The sequence below is a fragment of the Haliotis rufescens genome, unplaced genomic scaffold (genome assembly GCF_023055435.1).
Source record: "Haliotis rufescens isolate VD_foot unplaced genomic scaffold, xgHalRufe1.0.p SCAF_10, whole genome shotgun sequence".
Lineage (NCBI taxonomy): Eukaryota > Metazoa > Mollusca > Gastropoda > Lepetellida > Haliotidae > Haliotis > Haliotis rufescens.
In genome coordinates this window covers 38702428-38728528 of record NW_025963780.1, presented here as the reverse complement: position 1 = coordinate 38728528, position 26101 = coordinate 38702428, and the positions used below count along the sequence as shown (strand labels likewise).

Here is a 26101-nt window from a genome sequence, read left to right as displayed (position 1 = left end):
TTGTTTTACGGTCGGGTAGCCTAGTGGTTAAAGCGTTCGCTCGTCACACCGAAGACCGGGTTCGATTCCCGACATGGGTACAATGTGTGAAGCCCATTTCTGGTGTCCCCCGCCGTGATATTGCTGGAATATTGCTAAAAGCGGCGTAAAACCGCACTCATTCACTCAATACATAAACCAATGATAACGGAGCACGGTGAAACTGAGCTGTAAGATAGTGTACATTGTCGCGTGGTGACACAACACTATGGGTTAACCGTGGACGGATATGACCCAATCGAATACGCCACAGACATACACTGAAAATGCAACACGCGTGACAGACAGCGCCACAGCTGTGGTCTGAAAGGCAATAACACGCTGGTTATAACGCGACGGTTCGAGAATAAGGTAAGTGCAGCTTTTATTTCAAAATAGTATCAATGACAATTGTTTGTGAGCAGGGGAACTGCGATTTCAATCGACTGGAATCATAATTTTGAAGTTTTATGAACACAAATAATTAATCATTCATATTTCGTAGAGTTGTTCAATATGACCCAGGTGTTGCAATAGGCCAATTTGTTTAGATTGAGTGAGGATATATTGTCGTTAGAATCCAACGCTTAACACCTGTCAATAATGATCAGAAATAGTAATAAACGTATTCCGTCAAAAGTGTTACATGCAAAACAATTTGCAATATTTATTACGTAATAATGTAACAACCAAGTAGGATATAGTTAAGTTTGTTTTCCTTGATATTGTTAATGTTTTCTGCCATACATGTATAGCGGATACAGCGCTGTAATCGTTACCCTGATCGCCGAAACCTCGTTCTGTTATGACTCAATTCTCACATGCATGCCTTTGTTGAAGGGTCATAGCCCGTATCGTGGATATGTAAGTGTCATTGTAACAAAATTACAACAAGGGTGCTAAGTTTTTCTGTGTACTATGCTGGTCAGCTTAGCAAATATTTAAAAAAAATAAAAACCGTGGTGACGTAGGCTATAAAGAAAAATAGCGATAGAGCGATTCGTGTAGCCATTCTTCGCACCTAATCACATGTTCGAACTTTTGATTTTGGGATTGACAGATTACTGGGTTATGTATATTCAAGTTTGCAGGTTCCCCCAGACTTGAAATAACGAGACCCCATAAGCTCATCAGGGCACCTACTGTTGAAATAGAAAAGGTGTAATCTAGCACCAGAGGGCGCTTTTAACAGTTACTGATCTGTGTGTCCCGCCTTGCGTCTGTTTCCTCCCTACAGTACTTATGGTTTCACGATTAAGCCGACCGTATTTGGAAAATTGGAAACGTCGGAGTTATGATTCCTGCAGATAAGATTTGAATTAAAGTAAGAAAGCGAGAAAATTATTTAAAAAGGAAAATAGGCAACAATTTAAAGGAAACCCATATGTAATTTATTTGTATACTAATTTATATACTATTTATATTATTTCTATTCATAGTTCGTCTCCTTGTCGATTTAATGACAATGTTTCATCTGATAGTACGAGCGGTTTCTACCATGATTCTAAGATGTAATTATTTCTAGTCAAGGTTTTAAATGCTAGATTAAGAGTCTAATCAACACCTTGACGATCTCGAATTTCAAAGCATTGTACAACGGTTATAACGAACTCAATGGGACCACTTATTCTTAGTTCGTAAAAATCCTATTTCGTTATAAGCATATACACGGCATATAAAAAGCAAATGGACCGGACCAAAAAAGCAGTTCGTTATAACCGTCAGTTCGTTATAAGCATGTTCGTTTTAAATGTAGTTTACTGTATACACCAAATTCATACGAGCACTTTGATTATCTTTGAGTGAGTGAGTGAGTGAGTGAGTCAGTGAGTCAGTGAGTGGTTAGTTTTCACGAACTGGAGAAAAATACACCGATTTCAGTTCGACATAGCTTTAAGTATTAAGTAATTTCTGTTCGGTATTAAGAGGCTGCAAGTTGTGTATTTTGAATTTCCCTTCGTGTCACGGAAAATACTAATCTGTCTTACAGACCCTGATACAAATATATATTAGATACAGCCCATGCAAGTCTATAATGTTTGGCAAGTCACAAGATCACTGCAGTATCAGGCTGAAAATGAAGAGAGTCACTGGGCTCCTTTTTATTATATTTTTATTAAGATAACTGAACAACTGTATTTTGCTGTACGATATGTTCATTTCAGAGACTAGATGTTAGTCTAGGAAAATGCCGATGGCTGAGCAGATGTAATGCAATTTAGAAATCGGTTGTACAGTGACAACAAACCGTCAGTCAGTCACACAGTCTGGTCCCCTTTGAAAGCATGTAAATACTGCAATAATTCTGCAGTCAAATGTCTACTTTTAATATACATGCTCTCGGTAGCACCACAATCCAATTAAATAACGAAAATTCCTTGGCATCTGGGCGAAGAACAGACAGGGTGACAGTTCTGTATTAGCAAAAGTCTGCTGTCTGGGGAATGTCACACATGACGTGTATATTTGGGGATTAAAAAGCCACTTCGATTGTTTCATTTTTTATATTGTTTATATCTGTGATCTGGGATACATGTAACTGTCATGGTTAAGAAGCAAGGGGGACCGAATCATCCAATACTTGAGCGATTCTGTTTGTTTATTGTTTATTTGTTCTAGATGCCGGGTCAGTTGTAAGCTTTGGAATGTGCCCCACATCTCGGTTACCAATTAGGCTGTCTAGGCCACAGAACCTATTCTCAGATGCTGTTGTGTTAAAGTGCCGTGGAGCACGGGTGGACCAGTCTAAGGTGCCGCAATTAGCTGTGCAGGTTGTGTCCCTGGGGCACGCCAGAAAGCTGTTGTTGTGGGTTCGAATCCCAGTTCGACCGGTTATGTTTCTGGGTTTGTCAGCACCATACCGGTGCAATTGGGTTTCACCGAAGTGGTAAACGTCTGAGACCTGCACCACTTAATTCGGGCTTTCCTCCTACATTAAGCTGACATGCCGTGATATAACTGGAATACTGTTAAAAGCGGCGTTAAACCCAACTCACTCACTCACTAAATGCCCATTAAATGTAGTCACCGATTTGATGGTCAGTTCCAAATCTTCCATTCACAATATGTATGTTCAGAATTGAACACATTTTCAAAAGAGTGAAATGACTGGAATACTGTTCAAACCATCTGTTTATATGAACAATGGCAAACTTATCGAAGACAAATAAAACAACAAACCCGTTTGGTTCTTTCAAATTTACATGGTTATCTTGAAGTTTGTTCCAGAACAAGTGGATGATATTATGAACACATTCACAGCAGGAGACTGAGTCAGACCACCCGATCCTATTAAACCACCCCTTAAAATCAATAGAAATGCTGGGGATTTATTTTGCCCCTGCCCCCTCGGGTTTATTAAGGAACAAATTCTCAGTTGCCTTCGAGCATCGAATACCGTATCTCAGTGAGCTAGCACTAAAACATCGGCATTAGTCCGAACTAGCACAGACACACACACACGAGCATGCACGCCACTATATAAATTTATGTGCAATAATTTTGGGCGCGACGTGAAACCCCATTTCACTTCACCTCACCATAATAATTTACATCGTACAGATTATAATGTAGATAGACACCGAAGGGAGAGGACTGATGAAGTAATAGATACTATAAGTATAAAACTACTTTTACTACTGTACTGTCCGCTTATCTAGACTTGCTTATCAGGAGGATAGAATTACCACACACCCATGAACTTATCTTTCAGTACAGCCTTGGAGGAAGGCTATATCGGAATACCAACGGGTTGAGTGTCAGTCATAGTGAGTGAGTGAGTATGGTTTTACGCCGCATTTTAGAAATATTCCAGCAATATCACGGCGGGGGCCAGAAATGGGCTTCACACATTGTACCCATGTCGGGAATCGAACCCGGGTCTTCAGCGTGACGAGCGAACGCTTTAACCACTAGGCTACCCGACCGCCCCTATATATGTCATAGAGACATAACCATTCAATATGAGGTTTAAAGCAATAGGTATACACTGCTCAGTTTTATGTAGTTATCTAACAAATTCGACATCTCTTAATCATGAAGTTTGATTGTTGAAAATAGGGATTAACATTCTCACAGATAGCACAACTGCAGCTTGGTTTTGTAGCTGCCCCCTCTCAATTGAGATCAGAGTTAAACTGACTGAATGAGTACCTTCATTTTGTGTGCAAGATCTTTTGAAATGTTGGTTACCGTCATTACATAAAGCTAAAATAACAAACAACTTCACACTACGTAAACATAAACATTTCATAGGCTAGTGTTTATACAGGAAGTTAACAGAGGGATAACATGATTATTCTATTGAATTTTAAGTAGTACCTGACCAGTAATGCTGAGTTATAACACATACTAGGGTGGTGATTACGATAATGCCAATTATCACATACACAAACATGATAATATCACATTTTGATCATATTATTACGATAATAAATACTACACAAATTCAATTGTTGTATTCGGATCATATTTTCCAAATTAAGGTTAGGAAAGGAATCGTTTTTACACTAGTCAACATTAAAGACGTTCAAAGACTTTTATGTGTTGCCCTCGGCGCTTGTTATCTCCTCATAAACAGAAGGAATCTCAAAGATTTCAATTAAACCGAGTCTAGGCTCGATGTGTTTTCTTTCTTCTGAGCTAAGGGGGCACTGTTGACCCTGTCGTCCAAGGGGCAGCGATCGTTTGGCAGAGTTGCGTCCCTTGGGCACGCCAGAAACCTATGATTGTGGGTTCGAATCCCGGTTCTTCCCGATTATGTTTCTAGGTTTGTCTGCACCAAACCTGTGCTCGTGGGTTTCGGTGGTAAATGTCTGAGACCTGCATCAATTCGGGATCTTCTCCCATACTAAGCAGCCCGTGAAGATTGCGGGGTAGAATAGGTCTTCAGCAACCCATGCTTGTCGTAAAAAGTGACTATGCTTGTCGTAAGAGGCGACTAACGGAATCGGGTGGTCAGACTCGCTGACTTGGTTGCGTGAATCGATGCTCATGATATTAATCACTATAATCACATTGTCTGGTCCAGACTCGATTATTTACAGACCGCCGTCATATAGCTGGAATATTGCTGAGTGCGGCGTTAAACAAGAAACCAACCAACCAACCAACCCATATTAAGCTGACACGCCGTGATAAAACCGGAGTACTCGTCACGGAAGCGTCACTCTTTTGAGCACAGAAGTGATGTTTACTTTGACATATACCTTTTCTCCAGTAATACATGTTGCGCTGTGGCAAGTTTGAAGTTCATTAACTTTATAACCTGTTCGTGGTCAGAAAACGACAACCAAAAAAATTATTTTTATGTTACATATAAGTTATAAGACCCAATTTCTACTTTCATGACCAATCAAATTCAAACACGCTGAAGGGGCCGTGGGGTAGCTTTGTGGTTTAAGTGACTCCCTCTAGGTTTAAATACCCACTTAGGCTCATTATGTGAAGGTAATATCTCTACAGTGCTCGTAAAATGCGAAGTAAATTCATATTCAATCGCTCACATGGCTTCAGATGAGGTGACGCTGCTGATTAGACAAGACCGTTCACGCGTTCATGAAATATGCATCAATACCGATTTTGAGCCGTTAATCGACTTGTTTCTGAATCATCTTCACCCGTTATAACGGTTCGTCCCATAACGGATCATTACATATTAATTGCAAATGTTTCGGACCTAACATGTGTCGGACGCGAAAGCATATTAATAAGTTTAACGATTTACAGTTACACCTGTCAATACTTGCATTGTGGCGTGGTGGTAGCTATCGGTAATGATGAACCAATTCGTTTTCAGTTGTCACTACGATAGGAAATGTAAACATCGAGACCTCATCAACAGCACCCAGTGTACCTGGAGAATGTTCACAACGGTTGTTTTTGTTTGTTTGTTTGTTTGTTTGTTTGTTTAGTTGTTTGGTTGGTTGGCTGGTTGTGTGGTTGGTTGTTTGGCTGGCTGGTTTGTTGGTTATGTTGTTTGGCTGGTTGATGATATTGGTTGCGTTGGTTGGTTGGTTGGTTATTTGGTGGTTGGTTGTTTGGCTGTGTTGGTTGGTTGCCTGGTTGGTTATTCGGTGATGTTGGTTGGTTGGTTATTCGGTTATGTTGGCTGGTTTTTTGTTACTGTTGGTTTGTTTGTTGGTTGCTGGTTTATGTCGTAGTCAGCAGGATTGAGCTCTTTCACGGCGGCCTATAAATAATTGAATTTCGACCAGAAAAACTCAGACTATTTGTAGTTAGATGAATTCCTCAACCATAGAAAAATAACTGAAAAAAATAGTGATATATCACAGCTGATGTTTACAAATATTATTACGCAGTATAACTGCAGCTGACACAATGAGGTTTTCCGGATTGCTCAGCACCGAGGTGTATGTGTTGCCACACACATGGCCCGGATGTGATTAGTTGGCTGCCATTACATGATAATTGACATACGTCTCTTTCAGCAGACAATAATTGACATATTTCATCCCATTGGCACAGGGATGTCTCATGACCAAAACTGTCGTTGGCCATAAACATAATGTTTGACGTACCTTCTTTCCTAACATGGCTGAAAATAGAGTCAGTCACATGGATGTGATATAAAAACATTAATTGTAAACCACATGACCTTTGTAAAATACTTATCTGTGACCTTTATGATCAGCACAACTAGGTCACGGCTGTTGACCTATATATATTTATAGTACAAGGGCTTGCATAGGTGGCTGCACTTATCTTGAATATGCCGACGACGAGTTGGATAAAAAGTATTAAAGCTACTACGTTATTGTAGGCGTTGCTCGCTATAACAGTAAGGGTCCTCTATTTCTGTTATGTGCGTGAGTGTAATGTGACAACTGTACACGGGAAGACTTGTTCAGCGTTAATACGCTCATATGCTTCGTGCATAATAACATCACACGTATGTGCTGCTTGTAAACGCTAAACGAGATCAATTATATTTTCATACCAAGTCATGAGATGTAGTTTTTTTATCACGATATGGTTTTTTTCTTTAATTCCGTTCAAAGGAGGTTTGGTTTAACGGCGCTTTTAACAGTACAAAGTGCTACCAGCTTAATGTTAAGAAAATCCCGAAGTGACGCACCTTTTTGTTAAGACCCTTAAATCAGGGTATGTTACAGGTTAAGGGTCTGCGGATCCAGTCACGGTCAATGGATGCAACTCTGCACAGCAATTGGGGGTGACTTAATAATTCAATACTTCATAACTCATTTGAATATACCCGGCAAAGGTCAATATTTTAGTTTATCATATCATGTGTGGGTTTCCCGGCAGAATAACGCCAACGGATGAAAATGGTATTGCAAAAGGCGGCGCGTAAAACAACCTTCAATCATTCGCATGCTGTATGAAATGTGGCGGTATATACCAAATACTTCTAACACTGAAGGGACACGGGTGGCCCAGTCGTCTAAGGCGGCGTGGTTCGCTGTACAGAGTTGCCTCCCTTGGACAAGGCAGAAACCTATGATTGTGGGTTCGAATCCCGGTTCGCTCCGATTATGTTTCTAGGTTTGTCAGCACCATACCCGTGCTCGTGGGTTTCACCGAAGTGGTAAACGTCTGAGACCTGCATCACATTTTCTCCCACATTACGCTGACACTCCCTGAAAAAACTGGAATACTGTTAAAAGCGGCGTTACACCCAGCTCACTCACTCACTCTAACACTGAAACTTAGTTTTTTTCACGAATGAAAGACACCATATAGTGAAGATCATGTATGTCGTACACAAACAGGGATATAAATCACCTGGCGCCTGTCACAAATACGCCAAGCTTGTCCAAGGACGTCTGGACGACCGTACTGGTATGTTTCATCCGCACGTGGTGAGATGTCGATTTCACTGCTCATATTTCGCAGCTGAAATGAACACTGTAAGTGACTGGCAGATCGCGTTGGTTTCTGACATTAATTGCCTCGCACGCATGCCAACCAATACTCGCCTTCCTCTCTACCAGGAAAAATAGCATCCCTTTTACGTGCAGCTCAAAATAACTCACGACCTGTCTTGTAAAAAATGCACATGACTTTCAAATATGTAAATAGTGCTGCCACTCGAGGGTAAAAAATAAAGAAGCACTTTAGAGCTTCGAGACAATTGCCACCGCCACTGTATTATGAGACAGCAAACAGATCGTTTTGTTTATCACTTTAAGTAGTGCTTCATCGCATTAAGATGCATCTGTCTGGTTCCATATGACCTTTTTATATCCGACGCAACTACATGAAGATAAATGTATTTTGCTTTTTTCCTATTATATGTTTGTAAAATGATTCTGTGGGAAATTAGCTGAAACAATATTTACTTAATAAAATTAAATACGAAACAAGAGTTCCATTACAAATCGTAGATACACAAACTTCCTGCTCATTTTTTAGATTGCTGTTTTGTTTTCGGCGTAATTGCGCATGTTAATTTTCATTTGACTTATCTACCGTCGTGGTGTTGTGGAATCGGGGATGAGATCGTCCCCAGTACCCTATGACAGTCGTCAGAGCTGACTTAGATAAGATCGAGTGGTAACAACGCCTGACCTGGCTGACTTTGTCGTAATCGTGCAATGATATCCTCGCTCATGTTGCAGGCAGTGACAGCTATTTTCGCGTATGTGATACACCCGTGATGATCCGGGTGAGAATAGGCCTTCAGCAACCCATGCTTGACGTAAATGGCGACTATGCTTGTCGTAAAAGGCGACTGATGGTATCGGGTAGCTTGTTGTTTAAGCTTGTTGCGCTCAACAATATTCAGATTATATGACTGCGGTGTGTAAATAATTGAGTCTGGACCAGACCATCCAGTGATTGACAACATGACAATCGATCTGCGCATTTGGGATACGATGACATGCATCAACCACGTCAGTGAGCCTGACCACCCGATCCCGTTAGATCCCGCCTTATACGACCAGCATAGTCGCATTTTATTTGGGTTGTTGAAGACCTTTTCTACCGGTCTTTCACGGGTCAGATCGGGTAGGCAGGCTCGCCGACTTGGTGGATGCATGTCATCGTATCTCAATTGCGTTGGTAGCTGCTCATGATGTCAATCACTGGATTGTCTGTTTCTGACTTCATTAAATTACAGACCGCTGTCATAAAGTTGGAATATTGCTGAGTGCGGCGTTAAACAACAAACAAACATATACTCAACATATTTCTGTTGTTCTTCCATATGGACATATAACGGGTTTGTGAGTCTTTGGAAAATGTTTGGGGATACACATTTTATAGCGGGTAGTATATTGGCTCGCACGCACCATGTACTCCGAGGGCCTTCTAAAAACATCCCGAAACTTCTCGAACGATCATTCCTGGCATGTTCAAGTTTACACAAAGGTGGATAACTCTATATTACTTGCTTCCCATGTCAGCCGCTAAAATATGGTATGCACCATTTTACCAGCGCTTCAATCAATGACAACCAATGCAATTAAAATTAAAACGGTCTCTCCTGCCACATATGTTTCTTTGTGTGTTATTAAATGACAAGTTACATTGCCTGCACATGTCTAATCTCCTGTGGTTTTGACGATCATCCATTAACACCCGAATAGCCAATTCCCTTCCACTATAGTCTCGCATAACCATACGGGATGGCTCATCACATGTATTTTATCACGTGACCTGTATATATATTTTATTTTGTATGAGGTGAGACGTGAAATTAATAACCTTACCTTTTTTACTGATTTACCGTCCTGAACAGGAAGTAAAGTAGACCAGTGAGACCTCCTCGTCTGTTTCATACTTAGATCTATGCATGACGATTCAGAGTGACAAGAAAACTCTCCACAAGACTGTATGACAAGAAGGATGACTTCAACGTTCCTTTCCAAAGTCAACTTTTCCTTCAAGTCGAGCAATATTCCAGCAACTCCAGATTTTGGTGTCAACATTAAACACCCTTTGCGGTACAATCGATCATGTTATTTCATCGAAGATTGCAAGGAACGTCATACAACTCTTATTTATAAGTTGTTTGATCACGATTACAACATCCATGGCCTCAGTAAAGCTTTCAAAGGTTTTTATAGTAGACATGTGAGGGGCATTTCAAAACGTGACGCATCAGTGACAAAACTGATGTCCGATGCAATTCCCCATTGTGACTTGTACCATATTAACCTGCGTGTTTTAAGATGAACATTGACTTGCCTTTGCGTGTGTTTGTGACGGGTGTCACCAGTGGGGAAAGATACACATACTATTTTCGTGAACACTCGGTATCATCACTATTTGATAGTGATCTGCTTTTAACAGATATTTCTAATGATTGTTGAAAGGTTTTATCGTTATTATTCACAAAATCACGTGACGTTTCTCGTCTCAAATATCTTCACCACTTATGCAATTTCAAGTAATTGTTTTTTCAAGTATTTACCTTCAGCTTAGCTGGTCTTAAACCAGTTTAAATATCAGATGGCATGGCATGTGTCTTCATGTTACGTTGACATTTAACGTCTGGGTGGTACCAGATGAAACCAGTGACGTTTCTTGAGTGAGTGAGTGAGTGAAGTGGGTTTAACGCCGCTTTTAACAGTATTCCAGTTATATCGCGGCGTGTCAGCTTAATGTGGGAGGAAAGCCCGAAGTGATGCAGGTCTAAGACGTTTACCACTTCGGTGAAACCCACGATCACGGGTATGGTGCTGACAAACCTAGAACCGGGATTCGAACCCACAATCACAGGTTTCTGGCTTGCCCAAGGGACGCAACTCTGCACAGCGAATCGCGGCGCCTTAGACGACTGTGCCACCCGTGCCCCCTGACGGCTCTTGACCAAACTATAAGAGATGGGTAGGTGAAGTGTAAAGCAAGGTAAGGTGAAACAGGGTTAAACGTCGCGTCCATGATTATTGCTAGCACTGAGATACCATGACACATACTGACCAGTCCTTGTTTAGCCCCTTCATGTCGAACGCCAGACAGGGTAACAATAACTACCATCTTTCAACGTGTTTTGGTATGACGCGGCCGGGGATCGAAACTCACGTAGGTGGTCTGAAGTGTATGACATTGTCTTCGGATGGTAGATTTGACAAAGAATGACAGTTAATCAACATGTAGGGCCCGTGTTAGCGCTGCTACTGGTGGCAAGAGGTGACTGCATTGGGTCGCCTCGCACACTGGTCGATGGTCACATATTCTAACACTTAGTAGAAGGGGTCTCACAAGTTGTAGTGGGCACAGCTGGAGCACAGCAAATATTTCTGACTGCGGCGTAAAACAGCATCCGCCAGCTGCTGTTTTAAGGGAATTAATAATGAGGATTATTTGCCACGTCTATACGTTTCTCCATCGCGCTATCTGCTTACAAACAGGAAGTAAGAGTCTTAAATTCATCATTTCGGAAAGAGATACACATTCTTTATCGTGCGTTTGACTAGCTCGCATCTCTAGTCCGCTATGTATAACACGCCATCTTATTGCAGTTGTGATCCCCTTAAATTTATAATATTTTTTATCAATATTTTATCAGAAATACCCCCGTGCAGATCCGGTCTTCAGCAACCCACGCTTGTCTCCATCCGTGAAGATCCGGGTTAGAATTTATCTTCAGCAACCCATGCTTGTCGTAAAAGGTGGCATGTAGGGTCGCGTGGTCGGGCTCGCTGATTTGGTTGATGCATGTCATTGTATCCCAATTGCACAGTCACTTGACTGTCTAGTCCAAAATCAATTATTTACAGACCGCCGTCATATAGCTGGAAACTGTTGAGTGCGGCGTTCAACAACAAAGAAAGAAATTAATCAAAAATAGATTTTTAAAAATGGTAAAAGCGGTTTGAAAATCACGTCAGAAACATAACAAGTTTCACCAAATTGTTGATGTAGCTTCAGAAAATAACCACTCATTCGTGAAACGTTAATCAAAGAAAGATAATTTAGTTAACGACCTATATAAGATGCTGAGGCAGCTTTGATCACCCCGTATCTCCTCCAATCATCTTCAGATCGCCCGGTTTGTCTGCAGATGTAACGTGTGTGTCGCAACTGTCCCGTCAATCAACTCGTAATCATGTACATATCACTCCGGCAGCACAGAGCCTATGTTAATAGACAAGATCCACTTTGAAGTTCGCCGCTTTTCATTAGTCAGTGTCACTCACCGACTGATGGTTAACTCCCCCGAAGATTCAACTCGTGTAGGTTGCGAAACACACACAGGCAAGAGGGGGCTTGTTAATTAGCCCGTACAGTGCTGGTGTCGTGATAAGGCCAACTTCGTCATGTCGAGGCTTATCATTAAATTAGGCACTCTCGTTTTCGCGATTACAGCTCGTGTGAGGAGTACAGTTATCAAGGCGGGGCACAGGGTGGTGTTCTGTTAAACTCGTGCGTGGTGTGTGTAACATTTGTAATGATGATGAATATAATGATGATACTACTGCTAAGGATATATACCGAAACGTCGCCTTTACAGTCTTTAAGAAGTTGTTGTCTACTTTGTCACTACTACTACTACTACTAATGCTACTACTACTACTACTACTACTACTACTACTACTACTACTACTACTACAACTACTACTACTACTACTACAACTACTACTACTACTACTACTACTACTAAGGATCTATACCGAAACGTCGCATTTACAGTAATAAAGAAGTTGTTATCCATACGTTGTGTCTACTTTGTCACTACTACTACTACTACTACTACTACTACTACTACTACTACTACTACTACTACAACTACTACTACTACTACTACTAAGGATCGATACCGAAACGTCGCATTTACAGTAATAAAGAAGTTGTTATCCATACGTTGTGTCTACCTTGTCACTACTACTACTACTACTACTACTACTACTACTACTGAATAAGAATAAGAATAATATAATTGAATTTCCTGTCCCTTTTGACACTAATGCGTTTGACAAGATTCGGGAAAAAACATGGCAAATATACAGACCTCGCTTTCGAAATGTCACGCTTGCATTCCATGTACCAAGTTGTCCGACTCCCCATTGTTCTCGGTGCCTTAGGTTTGGTACCTCCCAATTTGTTGACTGACTTTGGGAGAGTACCCGGGTTTGCTACCAGGAATACAGCCCTTCTGACAATCTGGGTAATGCAGAAGGCTGCAGTGTTGGGGAGTCTTCACATTCTCCGAAAAGTTCTTGGTGGGTTCGACTAGGCAGCGCTTCCTGGGAGAAGTCCCATCCGCTGTCTGGTTTGCATGTAGAGGGGGCAAGGGCCCTGAGCTGATGATGAGCCTGACCAGCCTGACTTTGCCAGGATCACCCAAACCCTCTTTGCTGCATTTTGTATTTGTAAATACACATAATGATGGTACACTGCTCCTGATGGTTCTAGCTTGTGGCTGGGTGATGGTTTGTGTGGCTTTAATTGTGTTCTGAATGGTGTGACTTCTTTGTTTCTTAAAGAGTCTCTGGATTTTGTGGCAAACCTTTCCAGAGTACAGGAGTCTGATCACAAAGGGTGCAGACTGTTGACGGGGAGATTTCTGAGATTTCTTGGTGATGTTCTGTATCGTCTGTTGTACCAGCTGCTCTGCTGAAATTTCATTGATCGAATAAATCATACTCGATGGCAAAATCTGCTTGTAACATGCTAGTCAAAGTTAGGTCATATGATAGTCACGTTCTAAGCATGTGCTAGCCACACGCTTGTCACAGGCTAGTCAAATACAACCGCATAGACTGGTTACATACCATTCACAAGTGACTTACGCGTGTCATGGAGACTAGTCAAATAATAGTGAGTGACATGCTAGTCAAGGCTAGAAGATATGACTGAATTTGACTGAATGAGGAATATAAGTGAGTTTTTTTAAATATAAGCATATAAAGACGGCATTAAACATACACTAAATATTAAACAAATAAGAAATGGCTATTCGATGGTGATTAATTTTATACGGATACGGTAACTTTTGTGTTTTGGACTTTTAAGTTTGCAGTATTTTCGTCGACTGTTTTCAGCCATGTAACGTTTTGATGATGTTTGTAATTTTTCTTCAAATCCGATTTTCAAGTGTATGCTTTCTTTAGCCCGATAATTTAAAATGCTCTTTCGTCTTGTTATTAAGTATGATTTCTTGTTCAAGGAAAATTGAAAAAAAAAAATTATACTATCGGAAATAGTTGCATTTTTCAGGTGAACCCGGGTGGTAGCTATAGGGTAGCCAAGTGGTTAAAGCGTTCGTTCGTCACGCCGAGGACCTGGGTTCGATTCCCAAAATGGGCGAATGTGTGAAGCCAACAGTGGTCCCTGTAGGGGTATTGCTGGAATATAGGAAAAGGCGGCGTAAAACCATACTCACTCTTTCGGGGTGAACCCTTCCTGAGAAAATGTTGACGGTGGTGATATTAGCGTGCACTCGATGCACTTTATGTAGTTCAAAAACTCAAAAGAAAGTTAGAGGACGGTAAAAAGAGCTGATCTAATTATAACAGTCTATTGAATTTTCTTTTGTCATTTGTATCAAAATCATAGCACTTACGCGTTTGTAACAGGCTTGCACAGATGCGACATTGATTATTTTAAATCTGTCCATATTATGTGGAAAATACACGCATTCGTGCTTATGTGAAGAGCTGACCCTGACTAAGCTACGTGTGTAAGAGGATTTATAGGGGGATTAAAAGTCACATCTGTTTTTCAAAAATGGTTATACAATTTCTTTTTGTGCACGAATATAACACTTTGATTAAAAAATGCCATTTCCTTTTTTAGTGTTGTTACACGTTAACGTCAGCAATAGTACGTTACTTCACGTCTCTCTGTACGGGTTTCTAATATAGATAAGGCAAACTGGTGATCGATGCTATGAGCAAATGTTGGTATCGAGGTTAATTTATATTGCTTCCCAGAGAGAGTGAGTTGGGTTTAGCACCACGTTTAACAGTATTCCAGTTATATCACTGCATCTGACCTTAATGTGGGAGGAAAGCCTAAAGCGCGCAGGTCTCAGACGAATACAACTTTCGTGAAACCCACGAGCACGGGTTTGATGCTGACAAAGCTAGAAACATAATCGGGGCGAAACGGGATTCGAACCCACAGTCATAGGGACGCAGGTGCGGTCGTGTAGCCTACTGGTTAAAGCGTTCGCTCGTCACGCCACAGACCCGGTTTCGATTCCCGACATGGGTATATGTGTGAAGCTCATTTCTGATGTCCCCCGCCGTGATATTGCAGGAATATTGCTAAAAGCGGCGTCAAACCATACTCACTCACTCATAGGGACGCAACTCTGCACATCGAAGTACTTCGTCGTGCGTCCTCAAGAAGACGTTTATTCTTTACATCAACATTCAACGTCTAAAATGAATTTATACTGTAATTAATACACCTCAGCATGATTCATAATAAATGTCTCATAAACTTAATTAAATCTATTATGGAAATCCGTTTTCGCGTCATATTAATATATATGTCACGCAATAAGCGACCGTATCTCTCCAGTCTGGTCACCATAATGCAATATACAACAAATAATTGTAATGTACAACGTCAATAACTGATAACGGACGCATTCAGGCGGCCTCGTAAGAAGCTCGTTCAGCCGACACCCGCGGCTCTGCAATAGGACACGGGGTTGTTGAGATAAGCGCTTGTACATTTCAAGCCAGGCTGGCTGTGTTATCGGTAATTCCTGCGACATCTGGGAGGGAGTGGAGTGGAGCGGAGTGATGTTTTAATTTGTCCTGAAACACATTCAATATTGAGCGTCCATTAGACCAGTTTGTATAAATATTTATTGTCATTTTATTTGTGTTCACACATGTGATAATATCAATGAGGGCTATAAATAAGCTAAATGTGCACACGGGGAAAGAAATCGAATCGGTTGCGTTCCGTTTATGTTATGAGTCTAGTAGTTATTCCTCCTCTTCATCTTTAACCTTATCGTCAACTTCATCATCATCGTCGTTGTCGTCGTCGTCGTCATCATCATCATCATCATCATCATCAGTTCATGTGCTACCATGTTCACGTAATACTGTCCGCGGCGACTTAATGGATCGGGTGGTCAGATTGGATAAATGTTTTGAGTGTCACTGTACTCCGCGGCGTGGGAATTTGCTCATAACATCAACCATTAGTTAGTGGATTATAGACCGCCTTCATATAGTCAAACACCGCTGTGTGGAACTTGAAGGGCCCTACGTAAATACTTCGACATATTCGAGGCTCGAAAATAATGAATAAAGAAGGAATACGAAGGGACCAAGCTTTGTACTTCGAAACATCTTTATGTTCGACACATCAGAGTTCGACACAAAGGTGTTTGACGATATGAAGGCGGCCTGGAACTGGATTATTGCTGAGTGAGGCGTTAAACATCCCTTGTCTAATTTGACATCCCTTGTGTGACGTGTAAGAATGAGTAACTAGAACTTTTGCGTGTCGTAAGAGCTGACTAAATGAGGATTGGGTGTCCACAATGTGCAACCTAGCTGCCGAGTGAGTGAGTATGCTTTTACGCCGCTTTTACTAATAATCCAGCTATATTACCACGGGGGACACCAGAAATGGAATTCATACATTATAGTCATGTGTGGGGAATCGAACCCGGACCATGGGCGTGATAAGCGAACACTTTACCCACTAGGCCACGCGTCCCTCCTGGCTGTGAAAGCATATCACGATGGTGCAGATAGCTGCTCATGCGACAACCTTGATTATGGTGTCCAAGAATGAGCTCATTTAGTCCAATCTGATGTCTTGAGGTTCCCGTCCTTCAATGTTTGCATCTCCGAGTGAAGACGTCAATTATCTGAGAGTAGATCTGCCTGTCAAAAGCGCTAAGGGTGTTTATAAATCTGCAAGCTGCTAAGGGGAGATAAGCCAACACGTGAGATCTTTAGCATCGGTAGTGTAGACGCAGTGACGGGACTTAGAACGAAACTTTTTTTTGTGGGGCAGTACGTGGGACAGGCTTATACATGCAGCGAACACCCCGCGTCATGTTCGCATCCAACAGCCCTATATTTGTAGTTGGCCCCTATCTTTGTTTCGAACTCCTTGTGTTATTTTCGCAGTGAACACCCCTATCTTTGTTTCGAACTCCTTGTGTTATTATCGCAGTAAACACCCCTATCTTTGTTTCGAACTCCTTGTGTTATTATCGCAGTGAACACCCCTATCTTTGTTTCGAACTCCTTGTGTTATTATAGCAGTGAACACCCCTATCTTTGACTCGAACTCATTGTGTTATTATCGCAGTGAACACCCCTATCTTTGACTCGAACTCCTTGTGTTATTATCGCAGTGAACACCCCTATCTTTGTTTCGAACTCCTTGTGTTATAATCGCAGTGAACACCCCTATTTTTGACTCGAACTCCTTGTGTTATTATCGCAGTGAACACCCCTATCTTTGTTTCGAACTCCTTGTGTTATTATCGCAGTGAACACCCCTATCTTTGACTCGAACTCCTTGTGTTATTATCGCAGTGAACACCCCTATCTTTGTTTCGAACTCCTTGTGTTATTATCGCAGTGAACACCCCTATCTTTGACACGAACGCCTGGCATCACTCTCGCACCGAACATCCCTTTCTTTGTCTCCAGAGCCTGGCGTCATTTTCGCACCATACATCCCTGTCTTTATCTAGAACGTCTATTGTTATGCTAGTCTCGAACACCCCCTTTCTTTGTCTCGAACGCCTAGCATCATTCTCGCAACGAAAACAGCTATACTTGTCTCGAGCGTCTGGAGTTATTCCAGCCTCGAACACCATCTCTCTGTCGTGAGCTGTCATTATCGAACTGAAAATCTGTTTCAGTGTATAGTATCGTACTTATAGCATTGCTTGATCGGGGCCTCATGACCTCATACCGTACATTTAACGCAAAAACTATTTTATGTTCGTGTTTCTCATCGGCCGTCTGGCAGTTCCTTCACTACTGATACAAAATGAAAATATATTGCTTTCTACATTCCTGCTCACTCGACTAGAACCCTCCTATCTCCAAATAATCTGCCAATTACGACAGGTAAATTGGAGGGAGGCTCTTTCAATATAGACCATGGCATCTACATGTATCTACGCCCTGCCAAGACAACACATGATATATCTATAGAAAGTTCCAAATCATGTTTGGTAAACGCCTTACCGGGTTATTCTGACCGTCTTTGTAGTGCACATGTACTCATAGTGAAGAAACAATCTCTGTCCTAGGACAGTGGTTCCTAGCTTACAATGTCGTTCCCTGCTCACTGATTCCTAACACAGAGCGACTAGGACTGTGTTTCTAGTTGGTCCTACTTTCCGATGTTATTGCTACTACGCGGAAAGAACGGGCATGTAACATCATCACCACCATCATCGCTTCATGCTGGTCTTGAGCTACATCCTTGTTCTATGAAGACGTTTGTTTGTTTGTTTGTTTGTTTGTTTGTTTAACGCCGCACCCAGCAATATTCCAGCTATATGACGGCCGTCTGGAAATAATCGAGACTGGACAATACAATCCAGTGATTGATATCATGGAGATACAGGGCATTTGGAATACGATGAAATGCATCAACCAAGTCAGCGAGTCTGACCATCCCGTTGGCCTTTTACGGCAAGCATGGGTTGCTGAAGATCTATTCTATCCCGGATCTTCACGGGTGCTACCAAAACGTAACAATGGTGGGGCAGGATACGTTTTACGTTCACGAACACCTATTTGATGTGATTCATGGACACGTGAACATGATAATTATACCTTTAAAAGATATTTCTCATGGGAAATTATTTTGACGCTTTTATATACAACTTTTGACGTTCAATCGAGCGTGCGCTAAGAAAGACATGTTAGATCAGGGTTACATTATTCAAGACCTTGGTAAAGCTTTCAAACCGTTTAGGGTGGACATGTGGAGGGCATGTCCAAGTTTGACGCATCAAGGAAAAAGGTGATGTCCGATGCAATTCCCCTGTTTTAATTGTACCATTTGTTCCCGTGTTTGTTCAGGTTGGCACTTGACATGTCTTTGCATGTGTTTGTGACGGATGCCACCGGTGGGGCAGGATACGCTCACCTTTTGGAGAACACCGGGTACCATCACTATTTGATAGTGACTCATGCTGTAGTCGGATCGTACAATGGAATCTGCTGTTTGCAGATATTTCTGATGATTATGGAAAGAATTTGATTAATAATATTATATTTTTGTCCGAGGTATGTGTTCGAATCCCTATTGACTCTTTTTTTCACAGAGACATGGGGTGAAATATACTCATGAAGTTATCAGCCGCGATACAACCTTTATTCAATAAGGTTTCATTTCAGAATCGTTGTGACCGCCTTCGTGATCTAGTGGTAGAGCGTCCGCCCGGATAGCGGAAGATCTAGGGTTCGATCCCCGCCCGCGTCATACCAAAAGACGTTTAAAGACGGTACTTGTTGTTACCCTGTCTGACGCTCGGCATTAATGGGCTGAAACAAGGACTGGTTGGCTTGGAGTCAGTATACTGTGTCTGAGTGGGGTATTCATGTTAAACTGCAGCATGGTATCTCAGTGAGCTAACGCTGTAAATCGGCATCAGTCCGGACTAGTACAAACCACACAAACACACACGTGCATGCACATCGCTTATATAAGTGCAATAATCTTGGACGCGACCTTCAACCTAACTTCACCTAACCTCTGATTGCCTACACGCCAACTAATGTGGACATACGTGTATGGTGGAGCTGTAACTGACAACATGCAATCTAAATCTAGTGTACTGAAGTTGAGCTTGTCATAATGCCGCCACATAGAGACAAAAGTCTTGGTAGACCGTAGTCCCGTATCAAATTGCTTCTCCGTGTCATTTACGACATTATTTTCAAGGTTAAATGTCACTATCCTGCCGTTGTATTGCTAATAACGTGCCTGTGTGCAGATGACGTCACGTAAAACAGAATAACTAATTTCCTTTATACCAAAAAAGTAATCAAAATACATTTTCGTGAGCATTCCTGTCTATAAATTGAATGTCGTCCTGCTGTTCTAATAGATTAAGCTTTTTTTAAACAAATCAATGTTGTTTCTACCTTTTCAAAAATTGGACGGGTCCATTACAAAATATTTCTCCAATCTTAACGTTTGAAATTGATACATGTTTTCAATAAAGAAGAAAATTCGATATGCAATCCAGATAAACCTCAAACGCCACAATGTCCCTTGATGGCGGAGAAACGTCTATTATCTGAATCGAAACCAGCGTGTTTTGTTTTCCAATACACCCACAACGACAGACAATTACCAAGGGCTTATGGTAGGCTCCAAGATTCACTTCGCCATGTCCAGATTAATTTCAAACCACTTACTTGTCTCTTGTGAGCGAGTTTCTTTTAACACAGCTTTGAACAGTATTCCAGTTATATCACGGCGTTTCAGCTCGATGTAGGAGGAAAACCCGAAGTGATGCAGGGCTTAGACGTTTATCACTTTGATGAAACCCATGAGCAAGGGTATGGTGCTGACAAACCTAAAAACATAATCGGGGCGGACCGGGATTCGAACCCATTATTGTTTTTGGTGTACCAAAGGGACGCAACTCTATAAATCGAATTGCGGCGCCTTAGACGACTGGGCCACTCGTGCCCCAGCTTTGTTTTGAACTGACTTCAGAAATGACGAACACCAATTAAAATATATATTGGGACCTGTTTTGTATTTTGAAAGTTACAGAGGCAAAGTCGCATTTGATCCTTCGTTATGAGACCTAATTGGTTTGTTTGGTTGAACATATGAGAGACAAATCGTCCCACAAGATAAAGCTAGCCCCAAGGGCAATTTCAAGTCTGTCGTAAAGTGTATGTTTGTTTGTTGTTTGACGCCGCTCTCAGCAATATTCCAGCTATATGACGGTGGTCTGTAAATATCTGAGTGAGGACCGGACAATCTAGTGATTAATAATCATGAACATCGATCTACGAAAATGGGACACAATGACATGCATCAACTAAGTCAGCGAGCCTGCCCACCCAATCCCGTTAGTCGCCTCTTACGACAAGCATGGGTTGCTGAAGATAGGCGATGTATGTGATGAAGAAATCAGGGCGAAGTTGGTCGTGTTGGTTCTACTTTCAGAATCAACAGATTCGAGTGATTTCTCTGCTTTAAACCATGTCATGGTTAAAGTATAATTTCTCTATTATTTTTGATAATGACAATTAAAATGAACATTTGGAATGACCAGTGAATTCCTGGCTCAGAATCAACTGCAACAACAATAACGTGACGTCATCATAATTGTTTTAACTAGTTACTTGTTCTCTCCTGCTGAGACCAAAAGAACTACACGGAGCTTTTGAGTAAGTGGGTGAACATGGTTTTACGCCGCTTTTAGCAACATTCCAGCAATATCACGGCGGGGGACACCACAAATGGGCTTCACACAGTGTACCCATGTGGGGAATCGAACCCGGATCTTCGGCGTGACGAGCAAACGCTTTAACCACTAGGCTACCCGACCGCCCCTGTGGACAAATGAAGTTTTAAAGAAACCTAATTCAACAGGTTTCCACTATGACAAGTTTATTTAAAAAAAAAAAAACACTCGAGAGTACCCTTATGGAAATATTTTTATGTATCCCTTTAAATAAACTTATTCCAGGAACCATATGTTAATGGGCGATGGGCTAGCCTTGTGGTTAAAGAGGTCACTCATCACGCCGGTGCTTTTGAAATCAGCTCAAATGTGTATCAATAGTCTCAGTAATTGCCCTGTACATTGTCTATACATTAAAACATTTGTCCATTTCAAATCGGCCACCACATGATATAAGACGTGTGATAACTGACATAACTTGTACATCTACCAAAGTATCTCCAACATTGCTAAAATCGCGCCAATGTGACGGTGTTTGAAATTTTTTACAAAATGCCTTCAGCTCTTATAAAACTAATGAACTTTACTTTGCTACTTAAAAGTCCAAGACAATGATAAATAACTCCTAATTTGAGACCGTGAGTGTAAATGCACTTTTTCCACCTTTTGACATTTGCATAACACTCCTTATATGTAAACATTATGATTAAATACTTAGGAGTACAGGCTTTTTTTGGTCAAAAAGATGAAAAAGAAGGTTCCATCAAAAGAAATTATTTTTCACCAATCCTATCGCGCAGGGAAAATACGTCGGCAACGTCGATGGGGAAAAAGTGTCTTCGATCTGAAGAGCTTTCTGTTTCTTTTAGCATTGCCGGGAAGCAGATCAAACAAGCAGGCTTGTATGCTCGGACGATCTGTTTCTAACGAGACAGATGTCAACCGGGTTGGTTACCAATGGTCGCCACAGAGAGGTACACACAAGCGTGCTTCAAATCTTAAATTGGAAGATGGAAATTTGCCGTTTTCAGTTTAAGGGTTTAAAAAGCCTGTATTGCCTTTTATACGGGAGGGTTTGAAGTATGACGAAAACGTGGTTGAATTTTTGTGAAATGAAATGAATAAATTGCAAACTACACTTTCTGTTTAATGATTAGGTCGGTTTGATTAAGATTTTAAAATTACTTTTTTTTGCGTTTAAAACTAGGAACGGGTTTTCATGAAGTGAAAGGCCTCTGGTTATTCTGAGAGGCGTCGATTCCTAAGTTGAAAACGTGTCTTTATTGCTTATTCGTGAAGAGGTAGCGAGTTAGTGATTTTTTTACGCGGCTGTAAGTATTATTCCAGCAATATCACGGCGGGGGAAACCAGAAATGGACTTCATACATTGTATCCATGTTGGGGAATCGAACCCGGGCCTTCGGCATTAGGAGAAATCGCTTTAATCACTAACCTACCCCACCGTAAGGAGATTATTAATTACCCGTTTAATAACAAAATAATTGTATTCATCAGTGTTTTATAACATCGCGTGCGGACGAGTGAGTGAGTGAGTATGGTCTTACGGCGCTTTTAGCAATATTCCTGCAATATCAAGGCGGGGGACACCAGAAATGGGCTTCACACATGTGCATCGTACAAATGCATCTCAGAGCTCGCTGTTCATGTCAGTAGGTTGCCTTTGATCTGTCGCAGGACCTGCAACCAAATACGTTTGACATAGAATATACGGACTCACTTTTGTATTGTAGTGATAAGCACCATGGCATTATCAAGGAATATCAATACATGATGTCGAAGCATCGTTACCCCTTGAACGTCGTGTTGCACATGAGAGTATCCCACTCAGAGTAAGTGGATTGTCGTTAGAAATGCCTTCCTCGTTATCTCAACCGACTGGGTATGTTCAGTCTTTAATGAAATGTCAAGTGGATCAATCGGTTTTTTTCAATAAGGAAGGGGAGATTTTTCCCAAACCCGACAATACATTTAAGGAATCGCTTTGATTTTAAAAAGTCTTAATTATTCTTATTATTTTAGCTGGGGTCTTTTAGAATATGTTTTGAATATAAGTATTTGTAAACTTTGTAAAATCAAGATGGAATATGAGATGGAAGTACAAAGGGTAACTGTAATTTTAGTCAGTAAATGACACGTCATATTGTATTCATCTCTTCCTGTCTCTCAAGGAAATGTTTTCGCAATGTACAAATATCGGTAATTAGTTTCTCGCTGGATTAATGGCTCAATTACGCCTACAAGTCTAATATTGATTTCCTATCTGTTTGTGATTGACCGATGGGCTTGGGGAAGTGAAAAGGAGGAATATTGTAATGCCAACTGAATCTAAAACCTGAGGCAACGGAGATTGGTTTGTATTGAAATGCGGTAAAGCGATGAACTAATTTCGCATGGCATTTAAAATATGGGAAGGGCTACGGTTATTACCGATTGTATCGTGTTCGTTGTCAGAGAATTCCGACACTGATTACTGTCAGGAACTTCTCTCCGTTTTTATTTAAGTTGGGATCAAGAAGTCATACAATATTTTTCATATGAGGCGACAAACGGGATCGGGTGGTCAGACTCGCTGACTTGGTTGATGCATGTCAACGATCCCAATTGCGTGGATCGATGCTCATGATACCAATCACTGGATTGTCTGGCCCAGATTCGATTATTTACGGACCGCCGTCATATAGCTGGAATATTGCTGAGTGCGGCGTTAAACAACAAACAAACAAAACATACATGTGTTTGGTGTATAGGTCAGGCTGTAGGAACACATAGGGTGTGTTGTTATACAGGAAATTCTTATTCTATACTAAAAGGACGTGATCAACAAATCTGTCATGATGAGAGCGAACTCCATCATCCCAGGAAAGTGGTGAGACGGTGTCCGTTGTAGAAGGGTACAACGCCCCCGACACCTCCGGTTACACTATTCAATATATATCACGCTCACTCTCAAAATATGAGCTATATTATCACTCATGTCATTTTTTAAAAGAATTTTTCAAAACTGAGCATGCCTTGTCCTTGGGCCAGGTGTCTTTGTCGGTTTAATGATCGGGAATAGCAACATATATTCGATAAATGTTGCTGTGATAGTATCGGAACGGCCAAATTGTCTCATTGTTGTCAGTCTTGCTTGCCGTGTTGACATCGGGCTATGTACCGTGTCCTAGACAGCCTTCACATTATAATCTCCGAGGCTCGTTTTAAAACCGGAAAAGGCAAAGTGTGATTGAGGTCAATGGTCGACTCATCATCTACGAATATTGTATTCATACGCCACTCTCATGCCGGTGACGTCATGTTCTGACACTGAATTTTATTTAAAACAATGTGTCAAATTCATAATGAGTCATAAATATACTATTACACCCGTCACTTGTTAGATACCGTTTGGGTGCACGGGTGGCCCTGTCGTCTAAGGCGCAGCAATTCGCTGTGTCGTGTTTAGGATTGTGGGTTCGAATCCCGGTTCTCCATGATTATATTTCTAGGTTTGTCAGCACCATACCCGTGCTCGTGGGTTTCACCAAAATGGTAAACGTTTGACACCTGCATCACTTCGGGCTTTCCTCCCACATTAAGCTGACACGCTGTGATATAACTGGAATACTGTCGAAACCGGCGTTAAATCAAACTACCTCACTGAGATACCGTTTCTTTACAACACGTGTATTTCAAAAAGCACATTTTAGATGCGTATTTAATGGGGACTCATACGACAATCTATTATATACTATGCTAAAAAAGTAGGGCATATTGGAAATCATCAAGACATATCTTGTGATCGATATTGTATTGGCAAATGGAAATGATATGATTATAGCTGCTGGGGAGTAGGCGATAAGATCTGATGGGGTCCAATGGCTGGGTTATTGAGATGGTGCCGCACTAGTCGTTAAAGACGTCGGAGGTCAAAGTCGAAATTTGCATTATGTAGTCAACGTCACAAAAATGGGGTAAAACCACATTTGTTGGACAGACTTGAACGAATTCTTCGAGGCATGCTTCTGATGAGTACTGTCAGCGCGTGAGAGCAACACGAGTTTATTGAGAGTTGATGGTGGAGTTTGACGTTGACGTACCCATCTCCCAATGACGTCGAGGCGTGGTCATTGGGGGAAAGGTCGGGACTGAATGCTGGCCATGGAAATGACATGAAATGACAAACATAATTATTTCATCATCTAGAGTACACTGTTCCAAACATTCCTAGAAACAGCGTCGTCAAGCAATATTAGCAATATCTCCGTTACTTACACTACCAGTTATCTCAAGCTAAGCTGTCTCTTATCGATTTCAGCTCGTGCTAAAGGTGTCACCTGCAGTGCGTTAACGACGCCACATGGCTGAAATTGATTATAAACTACACAGCTTCCAACAGCTTCTGTAATGCATCGGTCGTTCAGGCTCGGAAAGTTTGTTTGTTTGTTTGTTTGTTAATTTGTTTGTTTGTTTGCATAATCAAAAGTCATATACGAATTGTTTGTTTGTTTGTATTTGTTAAACGTCAAACTCAACAATATGTTAGCTATATGACGGCGGCCTGTAATTAATCGATCCTGGACCAGACAATGCTTTGATTGACATCAGGAGCTTCGATCCACGCAAGTGGTGACTTGGTCGTTGCGTGCCCACGGCGTTGATCGGTACTAATCATGTCAGTCTCCGACTTGTCCCTGGTGCAGACTCAATATATTCACGGGCTGCCGTCATATAGCTGGAATATTGTTAAGGGCGTCGTAAATCAACAAA

At 41.3% G+C, this 26101-nt stretch overlaps 1 protein-coding gene across 2 annotated transcripts in view; it reads left to right on the top strand.

Moving 5' to 3' along the window:
• Positions 1-285: 285 nt before the first annotated feature.
• The window catches only part of LOC124142631 (secretin receptor-like), a 163723-nt gene continuing 137907 nt past the window's right edge, over positions 286-26101 (top strand). For both annotated transcript variants that reach the window (XM_048390349.1, XM_046511202.2), the window contains exon 1: positions 286-390. The gene's annotated coding sequence lies outside the window, so the exon portion shown is untranslated. The remainder of the gene's footprint in view (positions 391-26101) is intronic.